The 12,981-nt window shown below is 38.6% G+C and overlaps 1 protein-coding gene across 1 annotated transcript in view; it reads left to right on the top strand.

Annotated features, from left to right (window-relative positions):
* Positions 1–7,948: 7,948 nt before the first annotated feature.
* The window catches only part of brinp3a.2 (bone morphogenetic protein/retinoic acid inducible neural-specific 3a, tandem duplicate 2), a 35,046-nt gene continuing 30,013 nt past the window's right edge, over positions 7,949–12,981 (top strand). The window contains exon 1 of the mRNA XM_051897383.1: positions 7,949–8,513. The gene's annotated coding sequence lies outside the window, so the exon portion shown is untranslated. The remainder of the gene's footprint in view (positions 8,514–12,981) is intronic.

Raw genomic sequence — 12,981 nt, 5'->3', positions numbered from 1 at the left:
TTACCCCCCAACACTGTGCACATCATTATTATTTTTTAAAAATCTATCTGTCCTCTTAATCTTTAATCAAAATAACAACCCCTCCCACTTGCAGCAATATTTCTTCACTTTTCTGATGACATGTTTACTGGCTCTTGGGCGGGATGACCTGTCACTCACATGAGATCACAGTAATAGCAAACCACAGTGATCCAACTATCCAATCAATTCCTGATGGACAAAATTAAGTCCCGCCCTACATTTTTTCTTGTTCATTAAGCTGTTTCACTCGGATATGCATCACAATAGGGAAGAAAAGTCTTTCGCAACTTCCGTTTCATGCCAACTTTAAGAAGAGACCAAATGATGTTTATCATCCAAAATGAAAAGTCTATTCAGGAAAAACTACAAAAGGTATTTACAAGCCCAACAAGTTTAGAATGACCCATCCCGGGCTTAACAATTTTAAGTGTGAAAAGCCCTAAAATCCTTAACCAGACAAAAAAATCTTGAACATTCAGGTCAAAGTGATTAATAAATGTATTTAATCTTTTCAGCATGCTGCATTTCCTGACTTTATTATTGCTTCTCCAAAGATGCACTTCACTAGTCTTGGCAGGTTTTCCTGTCAATGGCACATCTCACCCTTTCTTAGAGACACGCATACTTTTGAATTTGAAGATGCAGCCAACCTATTTTCGATGAATTTCACTTTAATTTCAGCAGCTGACAATGCTGACCAGGTCTCCACACTGGAAGGGTATTGTTAAGAAAGTTCAAGCAGTGATAAGGTTAATAAATAGCTCCACAGCATTGAAATGCCATGTCAATTTGCAATGTCTGCCACATCTTCGACTTGGAAGGTGAGCTGCCTTCATATTGCTTGAAAGTACAGGCAATGCCTGAAACTGGCTGTAAATTGAATTTTAATGGCACCATATAATATGCTGAGCCATGCACTTTTTTGCCAGCTCTTTTCTCAACGTTGTCACAAAGGAGTCATTCTTATGACCCTGAATTATACCCGTCATTGCAGACTTCAAAGATTTATCCAAACAACCTCTGAAGCGCACAGCACTAGATTTTCATGTACAATATGTGCAATTGAGTTTTAATTTAGCAATGCCAAATAATTTTGTGTTTGTTAAAACCAGTGCATTTTCAGAACCATTAGTTGGGGTGTGTTTTGACTGTATAAATCTAGAATAACATTTGTTTGTTCAGTTGTCAGGCTACCACTCAGACTATTGATCGTGTGTGTGTTTGAGAGAAGGCAGTGAACTGTGTAATGTTTTCTTTTTTTCTCTGTAACTCAAAGACTATTCGCCTCCAGATTAGGACCACTGTAGCCTGCCGGGATTCAAAATTGAACAGAAAAACCCTTCTAACAAAAGTATGGTGAATCACTCCCCTATCAGATCATATTTTCAATCTTTATATGCATCGGACTTTCGTTCCCCTGAAGTCTTTTTCAGGTAAACCTCCTTTTTGTTGCTCCTACTTTACGATTATAACTTCTGCTGATATTTTAGCCAAGGTATAGGACAATTACATATGAAATTATGTAATGCTAAAGCTTAAACATTGCATATTAAACAAATGTAAGCCCTAAATAACAAAATATCTAAAAAATAAAATAAATAATTTTTTACTTGATTATAGCAAATCTAAATCTAAATTATGCTAAGCACTTTAATATCTTTTATTATGATAGAAACCATCATGAGAAAATTTGAGCTTAATTTTTTCAAATACATTGAAATTATCTGCCACACCACTGAGCAATGAGATTAATATATTGGAGATTTTTCTTGAATTGAAATCAATTTCATTATATCACATCTTTAGTATATTTAACACACATCCATGAGGACATTTTCTTAGGCAGGGGTCTAAAAGCAGTCACTGTACAAGGAGACAAGCTTTTATGATGAGAAAGAATGAAAAAAAAAAAAAAAAAAATCCTTTACAACCAAAGTGTCTGCAGATTTTTCTCAGCAAGGGCAACTCAATGCCAAAATCAATATGAACATCTCCTTTGAGGTAATATTAAAAACAGTACGAGTACATAAAAGTAGGGAGACTTATAATGCTAAAAAATAAGTAAATAATAAAACCTTCTGAAGTGATAGGAACAGATAAGATGGTGCTGTAATTCACCCTATGATATCATAATGACCAAAATGTGCTTTTCATTTCAGTACTCTTCCCAGTAGAGTAGATGAGTCTATCATAAAAGAAATAGCAAGTGTTAATCTGTGGGAGGTATTGTGTGTTTCTCATCAGCTCAGAGGGTACGGAATAATTCTGCCTGCTTAAATGTAAAGCAGATAACAGCTCTGGATGGTGGTATTCTAGAAAAAGTGATAAACCAGGATGAACAGACCTGGGGTGAAACAGTGCTTAGTCCAACAGAGCTAAATTCATTTTGCTAGCTCACGAAATGGAGTTATCTGAATCAACTGTCTTCTATATTCACCACAGGATATTGGGGAAGGCCAAGGTCAAATTACATCAAAATCTGAGAGCATTAGACTCCATTGCACGAGAAAGTTTTCCAACTCAGTCAGAGATAATCTCAATCTCCAACTGCGCTCAGCAGGGACTAAAAAGCTTAAGAACTGATAGGATCCTCAGACCACGTAAAAATGGTGCTGTAGGCAAGAAAACAGATGATTTGATTAACCATAGAAATGCAATGGGTTCAATGAGAGCCTCAAATAATTTGCTTTTAAGATGCAATGCCATGGCTGTCTGTAGTGTTTAGGGTCTACTATAAGCACACTGTAAAGTGAATGTGCTGTTTTTAATTTATTAATTTATTTTTTTTTACCCATATTGTGAGGTTGATTCAGTCATATTAAATAATATTTTGACTTGGATAAAATCAGTTAATTTAGATATTACCACATGAGGACTTATAGGTCCTTCGGTACTTTGTTAGGTTAACTGACTATTCATGAGTTAACACTTACATACAATTAAATAGAGTAAAGATTATGCATAGTTGGCATGCTGTCCGAGGGGAGGGCTCTGAGCTTGGAATTTGCCACGAACCCAGAGTACTCCCCCCATCCCAGGTTGGGATAGGAGTAGTTAGAAGTGAGATGAGATGGGGGATGGAGGGATGCTGGAAAACTGTCATGGAACAGAGGTAAGTCTGCTGTATATATACCTCTTATCTTGCTAATTGAGTTGATTAACTGAATGTGCTCCTCCCGTGTTAATTAGGTTAATTATCTGAACAGTGCTCCTCCCGAATTTTGTTAATAAAACATCATAAAGTTTTACAGTGTATAATATTGGCATGACTGATGCAATACTAACTTTCCATTTTTAAAGATGCCTTTCCGCCTGTCTATTTCTGGGTGTGGTCGACATGGAGTTTAGAGGAGTGGAATCCTCCACCTAGTCCTGAGCACTCTCGGTTAGATGATTGATATCGGGGCTCGGAGCGTGACTCACAGCTGCACCGCACCCCAGGGCCTTTCTTCACAGAAGTGCATGAGGAGTTTACAAAGTCTTGGAACACACCTTTTACTGCCTGGTCCCGCTTCATAAGCTCTTCTGCCCTCACTACCCTCAACATCTTCCCACCTTTTCCCAGATGGAGCGCACAATTTTATGCATGGAAAATGCCGCCATTTGGCGGAATTGTCCTAGGCTCCGGTCCAAAGCCTGTAAGTTCATATCGTCTCTGACGGCAAAGGCTTACAGTGCTGCTGGAAGGGCTGCCTCTGCTCTGCATGCCATGGCCATCCTGCAGGTCCATCAGGCCAAGGCACTCAAACAGCTGCACGAGGGTTGTTCTGAGCCAGGACTGATGCAGGAACTGCGCTCGGTGACTGACCAAAGTCTGGCTCTCGGCCAGAAGATGTCCATGTTAGTGGTCCAGGAACGGCATCTCTGGCTGAACCTTGCTGAGATGAGGGACATCGACAAAGTGCGCTTTCCCATCTTGCAAGGTGGCCTCTTCGGTGACACTGTTAAGGACTTACTTGGCAGTAAAGAAACAGATGGAGGTGATCAAACAGATCCTGCCTTTGCATGGTGTCACCAGGCTGCAGAGGTCGCACTCGTTGTCTGCTTGTCGCCGAGGGCATCTGCCTGCAGCTGCAACCCCAGGTTCACCACCGCCTAAGCCCAAAGCCAGGCCTCAGGCTCGAGTTGCCCACAGGAAAGCGAAGCAGCCCACTCATCAGGCAACTGCCAAGAACCCCAAGAAGGCTTCTTCTAAAGGCCAAAGTACAGTATACTTCACTTTTTACGCATACACAAGGGTCAGCGTACAGTGTGCGTGACATGAATTTCGTCATCAGAATAGTATGCACGTACTGAATGTGGACCGCCGAATTTGCCGACGTTGTACGCACAGGTCCCACATGTGCATTTAATTTTTTTTGCAGTAATTATTTTATCCACAAGGTGGCAACCGTGCCCTGGGGGCGTCGATTCACAAGGTTGTCGAAAAAAACCTGCATAGAACAGACCGGAATGCGTGCAAGCTACAGCAACAATGGAGGCATTGTGCGAATTGTGCAAAGAGGTTAGAAAGTACCTTAATTTGTACAACTTTAGCGTGAAAGAATACAAAAGATGTTTATTTGGGTTGTAACTCATAGAGGTGTTGCAAGTTGTCGCAATGTGCATGCGTCAAATGTCTGTGTACACATACGAGTCAAATGAAGTATACTTTGCAAGGCTGTGCATTCGACTATGCACGTATGCTAGCGTATGCGTAAAAAAATGAAGTATACTTTCTGCTTAAGCGTCCCTGAGACGGGTGACCCAGGGATGGCAGGAGCTGCTCTTTCCCAGGAGGTGGTGAATGGGTGGAGAATCTTTGTTCCCTTTTGTTTTTGTTTCACCCAAATTTTCAAAAAAAGAGCAGGTCCTCATCTTCGGACACAGCACAAACAGAATCCCCGCACAGGTTAGCGTGGCGCATTCCAAGGATTTGAAGCTTCTTCACCTGCCACTGGCTGGTTCCAGTCGAGGTTCATGGAGCAAGGTAGGTGTTCCAGTACACCAACAGCCACAGGATCAGGATGCGCAGCTACCCAACATGGTGGCTTAAGCTCCGCAGCACCACCGCAGGTGTGTCAGACACAATGTTCATCTGGTGCCACTGATGCGGAATGGGTAATGACCAATCCTAGATCTGCGTGTTCTGAATCGGGCCCTGCACGGGCTCCCATTCAAGATTGTTAACGCAAAGCACATTTTGAAATGTGTTCGCCAACAGGATTGGTTTGTGGCGATAGGCCTAAAGGACACACACTTACATGTCTCAATTCTCCCTCGACACAGACCATTTCTTTGGTTTGCCTTTGAAGGTCAGGCATGTCAATACAAAGGTCCTTGCATTCTGGATGTCCCTGTCTCCTCGCATCTTCACGAAAGTCGCAGAGACTGCCCTTGCCCTGCTAATGGAAGAGGGCATCCGCATTCTCAATTATCTTGATGACTGACTGATTCTAGCTCACTTTTAAGATTTATTATGTATGCACAGGGATCTGGTGGTCAGTACACTGACACAACTTCGAAGTGACTGACAGATAGGGAACATCTTGGTTACTGACGTAACCTCCATTCCCTAATGGAGGGAACAAGATGTTTTGTCCCTCCTGCCACAATGCTGAACTACCCGCTGAAATGGCCGGGACAAACCGGAATGAGTGGATTCACTCCTTTTATTCCCGTATGACGGGGGAGTGGCATGCAAATTCCACTCACCAATTTTCATTGGCATTTTCTGAAGTATTGGAGGTGTTGGGGGCTCCCAAGTAACACCCCTAGGAAAACCATCAGGAGGTGACATCAGTAACCAAGATGTTTTGAATATACCAACAAACTAAACCAAGTTAGGTTTTAATATGCCAACAAACATAAGTGAATGATGTTTGGTTTTACAGAGACTCTGCAAAGTAGACATATTTCAGCCACTCGTGACACTATTTTATTAATTTGCATGTTAGGATAGATCATAGTTGGTATTATTGAGAACATTGAGATGCCATTTGCACTTGATTACACTTGTAAGAAACACCATTAAGAGTTTGGCCTTCGAATTATGGATTGGCAGACATACAACTTGCCATCTGTTACATGCCTTCCCAAGAGCTATGACTCTAATCCTTGAAGTCCACACATGTCTTTATGTACTGGATATGCATAATCAATGACTGGGTCTGTAGAAATCTTACTTTTGGTTAATTATCTAGGCTAATATACCTATACACAATACACTGAATGACTATGGCAAAAGTTGCTGTATGCAACCCAATGGCTCTGTGGCAGTTCAGCACCACGGACAGTTCCAGCGCAGCGTTGCGTTCAGAGAATGTCCACTCTGGACGTTGCCCATGTATCTAATCCATCACAATCAGCTCCCCGATAACACACACTGGACTGATGCGTGTTCCCGCAGATTGCCAGAAGACAAACAATCTCACTTTGCCAACCTCTGTAATGGATTTGTGCTGCATTTGTCCATGGTTAGAGAGCCATTTTGATTGGAGTCAGAATTGGGTTTAACCAATACTTTAACACCAATGAAAAAGAAGTTATTCCCGGTCTAAAATCCTATCGGCTACACATCAAAGCATGGCTTTAGTGAACTCCTGCTGCTTAAATGTCTCTTGTCTTTTTCTGATTTATACTGATAGTAAAATTTGGACATTGATGCAATGGACTGAAATCAGAAGTATGTAGTCTGAATCACTTCTACTGCACAGATATACAGGGGATTTGAGCCAGGGATAGACTTCAGCACCCACACATGCCACTAACATTTCAGAATAACCTAAAATGAATCAGGTGATAAATTTAAATGCCACGTTATAAAAAAAAAAAAAAAAAAAAAAAAAAAAAATGTTGGAAAATGCAATGTAAATGCTACAGCAAAAACCTGTTAATTGGCTGACTGTTACCTCACCACATATGGTACATAATATTATATTTTCAAAGACAATTTTTTTTTTTTTTACTGTAAAATATTTTTTAGAGAAAAATAAATGCTTTTTTAGAAGTATGACAAATTACAGAAAAAATATATTTCATATTAATGTAATGCAAAACATATTTTTACAATAAAATGTTGCTATCTAAATATTGTTATCTTTTAAAGTAAAACATAAACATTGACCCATTAAGAGGGTAATGTGCATTCCCAAAATTCCCTGTGCATCATCTTTTTTTTTTTTTTTTTTCGTTATCAACTACATAAATTGAAATGTTTTAGGTTGCATGTTATTTTATTAAGTTTACCTGATGGCATGTACATAACACTGTGCTCTGTTTTACATTTGCTGGAGAAGCTAATTTTGACTTTGGCTTTTTTACAATAAACTTTCGACAATTGTGTTATAAAAGTACATTTTACAATAACAAACACATAATAGCTCGAATTGGTTGTTAAATTAAATTAAACTATATGATTTAATGACTAATGACTATAAAATAGTCACCACAATGTCATATAATAATGCTTGTAACATTGTCACAACATTTTTATGGCATTGGCACAGGTGACACTTTTTAGCTGTATACTTTACAACAACATTTTACAGTGCATTAGAATTTATACTGTTTGAATAACAATTCTTATACGAATTATTATATTCTATTATTAATTTAGAAAAGGTGAAGTGGTAGAAACACCCCAAAGCTTCCTGCACTAATAGGTAACATGGGGTTCTGACCTGCTGACCCAATGGACATGAGCAGAACACTTTATATTAGTAGTACTAGCTTATGAAGGTTATTTTAAACTTATGCGGAAAATTATGAGGGGGAAAAGCATGAAAAAGGAAAGCATTTCATTTAAGCACTTACAGGGATCTCTAGATTTGGTAACATAGCCTGCTTATCATTCCACCCTCGTCTCGGGTTTTATGCATGTCCTCCGAAAAGCCATTACAGAGGGCTACTTGTGTTTTAAGCATGTGACTTGGGTGAGAGAGGGCGCGCGCTCGCGTCTGCCAGCGTCTATCCATTGAAATTTGGCTCTGTCTCTCTCACACACATACACACGGACAACGATGCAGAGAGTAGGAGGGTCAAGCAGAGCTATGTGATGGGACTGACTTTATAGAGGAATATCCACAGGCACTTCCAAAAGAGACTGAGAAGCCTCAGTGTCGCAGTCCGTTGGCGGATGTTAAACTGAGCCACGCGCTTTAACTGATAGCTGCGGTCTGTTTCTAACTGTCTGTGCTGCTAGTGGATTTATATTCGACTAAATGCGGTTATTTCTTCTTCAAGGAACAATTCAGAGCACTACAAGGATAATATTACATTCGCATTATAATGGGAACGATTTGTTACCGAAGTTGGACTATAGTGAAGTAACACCAATTTAAATATTTAGGTGCTGCCCGAGCGACCTTTCGTCCATTTTTGCCAAACAGTTTTCAATACTTACGTGGGTTTTACGCGTATGCCCGTTAAATACTCACATATCGAAGAAAAAAACTGATTCAGCGAAGAATGGGACCTGTTCGGATGAAGTTTCAACCCTGATCTACGTTGTGGTGAGTTGTATATTTTCTCTTTTTTAATGCTGGTCGTGCTGACATGGTTTAAATTGTTGCCAGTTGACTACTGCACATATAATCGTTGCCTCATGCTGCAGCGGGACAACTTTGAACAAATGCAGCCTGAATCGTCACATCGTTCTCATGAATGATGAGCATACAGCAGCCCATCAAGACTACACTGCTCCTTACACGAGTTACAACTGTGATCCCTCATGACCATTCATGTATTTATGCCATCGTGCTTGATACACAGACTCCTCTCTCTCTCTCTCTCTCTCTCTCTCTCTCTCTCTCTCTTTATATAATTATTTTGTCTAAGCGTCCTAAAACATTCTCAAACAGGATACATTTATTTCAGAAGCAAAGGCTTCTTTTAAAAGAATAGGCCTATATCTTAAATTATCTTCTTCGTGTTTTAAGCATAAATCATTTTTGTCACATGTAGGCTATGCTTAAAGCAAGAAAACTTAATTAAGTATATATTATCTGAAAACGAGTCTTAATATTTTATATAGCCTAAGTTTACTCCTTATTAAAGTAAATATATCTTATTTTAGGGGTATTCATATATTTTCCTGAAAAAAATACAGATTTTATTTTGTATCTTTTTATATTACTTGTGTTTGCATTTGCATTTGATCTGTGATACAGATTAAAGGTTATTATGGTTATACTACATTTAATACAATTAATATTTTACACAGTAATGAGTCTTGAGCTGATTCTGTAACTCCGGTGATGCTTAAAATACCCATGAATCTTTTTTTCAAACAGTTAACAATTACAGTGTGGGATAATGTCAATGTGTGAAAATCAAGCAAGTTTACTATAGTCTACAAAGCTGTGCTTACAGAAAATCTATAAAATCAGACATAAAAGTTTGCTGCCTAGTGAAACAGCTGCTAATATATGGTGTAATATAATTGGTGTCACTATCAACTGCACCATCTGTTATTAAAATAGCATATAGCTTACTTGGAATGGCTTTAAAAGTAAATGACATTTAATTATAGCAAAATCCAGTACCATAATGTGAAGAAGAAGAAAAACACTCCTTACATGACAGCAGTGGGGTAGTGAGGGTTCTGATGAAGAAATATGTTTTGTATGTAGTGTACAATACAGTTGGAACCACTGTGCCAGTACGCTGATCTCTGACCAATGGAGAGAGTGCAGAAAAAGCCAGTGATTTTAGCAGAATAATGTTACATGACTCTTCATTATCCACAAGAGACATGCTACAAAGCATCTTTCTGATAGAGTCTGCATAACAAACGTTTAGTGCTCTGCTCTTTAGTGGATAGTTCAACCAAAAATGAAATTCTGTCATCATTTACTCACCCTCATGTAACTCCAATGGCTTTCTTTCTTCTGCAGAACACAAAAGAAGATATTTTAAAAAAAATGTTGGTAAACAAACACATTTGGTGACCATTGATTTCCATTGTAAGGACAAAAAATCACTGAGAAATTTTTCAAAATACCTCATTTTATGTTCCACAGAAGAAAGGAAGTGATGCTAGGTTTCAGAATGACATGAGGCTGAGTAAATTATTATTTATTTTTTTTCTGGATTCCTTTAAAGTATCCAATTACTATGCATACAAATAAACTGTAAGATTATTCGATTCATATTTTTTCAGTTAACTTAACTGTCTAATTGCAGTGCCACTAGTGGCACCAAAGGGAAATGCATTCTTGAGTCTTTTTTTGGGGGGGATCAGACGGTAGTTCTTGTAACTGCATGTTTGGAAACTACATTCCACTCATTGTGGTTCATGGAGGCACACAAACATTATGTATCAGTTACTGCGGGGTGCTGTTACCCCTGCACAGTGGATGTCTTTGCAAAACAGTCACTGGCACCACAACACTGACAATCTGAATGCTGCATTCACATTTCTGTGTGTGAAGGGTCTAACTAAGTGTGTGTGCCTTTGTATCCCAGCTGTCTCTCATCATTGCTATCTGCTGGCACAGTTTTTACCATTTTCCAAAAACACCATTTAGAGCTTTTGGCGGCCACATAAAAGACAAAAAAGACCTTTTAGCGTGCACACACAACGACAATTACACAAATAAGCGCAAACATCAGCATCCAGTAGTGTGCTAGCTCAATGGCTCATTCATCCTATACTGATGTGCGATATAGCCATGGATGAGAGCCCAAGAGAGCTGGTGAAACCTTTCCTAGTCTTGTAAATATGCCTCAATGGGGCCTTTTTTCTTCAAATGGCTGTCTGCAGGTAAAGTGGCTGCCTAACAAGTCCTCAAATTAATGAATGACTCATGCATGAAGGCCCTTCTGCAGCAATTCCAGCACATCAGAAATTTCACAGCAACGACTGATTGGTTGAACATGCAGCAAGCAGACAGGCCCGAACAGGAGCGAAGCTTTATGATGGTGAGCTGTAGCCCATTATTTTATGATAATGAGCTGGATCACCAAATCCATCCTGATGCTGAGATTTCTACGAGACAAACGCATAGAAAGACAGGCACGGGAACATTGGCTCCCTGATTAGAGCTTGAAAACAAAGAGACCCTTGGGAGTATGCAGTTGAAAAGAAGGTAAAGATGTGACATGACACCTTTCAACTAGGCAAACAAAAACATTGATGCGTGTACGAAATGACAAGCAATAAGAGATATGCATGAAAGCAATGCTGCTAAAAGGTTTCAGCTGTCATCAGGAATTTCTTGACACATAGAATTTCTTTGATTTTTACAAAACTATGTGTCTTTTAAACCTCAGTGTCACATTGTGTTCTAACTAAAAGTGAAACAATAAAGGAACAAGCATTCTCTTCCATTGAAATTTGTGTTTTTGTCCTATCCAGTGGTAAGCGTCAAGTGACGGGACAGGTCAAAAATCCTGCAAAATCTTTAATTCTAATTGGCTGGCATTATGTCATATTGCCCATCATTTTTACTTTCAGTGTGGACATGCAGTATTGTACTTATACGGTTAGGACATGGTGTCAGATGTGCAAAGTTAATTTATCATAACTCTGAAGATGGTAACGCAACTTTATGTATACAGCAACATTCATTTCAGATCATTTACAGATTTCTATAAATGTTTTAGTTTTTTTATGGCTTTAGGTTTAAATGTAAAGTACTTTGGAAGGCTTTTGTTTTTGTAATGGACTTTGTTTGAAAAGGAGACTCTATGTCTGGCTGAATTGAGAAAAGAAGACCATGGTTTGTTTTCTGAGATTAATTGCTGCTTTTTTCCCCTGTATTGCGCTGAGCCTTTCACTGATATGTGGCCAATAAAAATGTAAAAGTAAGAACTTTACGATCAAAAAGGCAATAATTAAAGCAGCAATTAAATCAGCATTGTGTGCATTACTTCTGGCTCGGTTCACTATTACTGTGAGGTTTATTTCTAACCTGTAATCAATTCTTTGTTGAGATGTATTTGTACCAGCAGACATTTTAATGGAATGCACCCCTCTGTTTAATAGTTATGGTTAGCAGATTGACTATAATCCTTTACTCTTTGCATACATGTCCTGACCTGATTAGCAATAGCTGTTTAAAAAAACCCATAAGTTATAGCCTTTTACATCATGGATCATCCAAACAAATGATTATATTCATGATCAAAAGAATGGCTACCTTGTTGTCCATGCTTCCTAAAAGATCAAAGGCTTTATTAATATAGATTTGTATTACAATTAGTCTTCTCATATAAAAAAAAATACCAATTATTGCACCCTAGAGACATGGACTGAGTGTTTTCAAACCCTCATATTAAAATGTGTGCCATGTCCATAGAGACATTGTGCTCTCAGGGACATTTGATATTAAATGTGGCTGCCAGAGTGTTGGTAAGCAAACAATGCTACGTTTATTCTTCCCTTTTCATTCTTGTGTTTCTTTATCTCTTTGTTTGTGTTTTCCACAATACTTTGGGTCCTCCATTGTCCTTTTGAGTAATGCTTTGAGTAATGTGCAAAGACATGCATATTTATAAGATTGTCATTTATCGACCTGGAGGATGCAAAAAGCATTATTATTATTATTATTATCATCATCACTATTATTTATTTATTTTTGCATGTGAACACACAAGGTCAGTTGTTTGCTATCTACAGTACACTAAAATGTACCTTAACATTCACAACAAATTGACATTATTTCTGTCTGATGTTTGGTGTTTCATCTAGAATCTGACAATTATTTTAGTTTCATGACTTGTCTGCTCCTGGAGGTCCATTTCTCATTGTGACAGCAAGATTAGAGGGAATATTTGATTTGCATTTAACACTCAACACAATGGCTGTCATTGCTTTTTCTCTTTCTGGTCCCGTGAACTGATATAAGCTAGTGTTTCATATTTCTTTTATTGCCTGGGATATTCTCTTTGATACATTACACACCACAAATCTCTTTGTACACATCCTTTTGTTCTCAAACGCAACACGGATAAATAATTATGACTTCCAGCCACATT

This window comes from Ctenopharyngodon idella, chromosome 6, assembly GCF_019924925.1.
Source record: "Ctenopharyngodon idella isolate HZGC_01 chromosome 6, HZGC01, whole genome shotgun sequence".
NCBI classification, from domain to species: Eukaryota; Metazoa; Chordata; class Actinopteri; order Cypriniformes; family Xenocyprididae; genus Ctenopharyngodon; species Ctenopharyngodon idella.
This window is presented reverse-complemented; position numbering and strand designations above follow the sequence as displayed.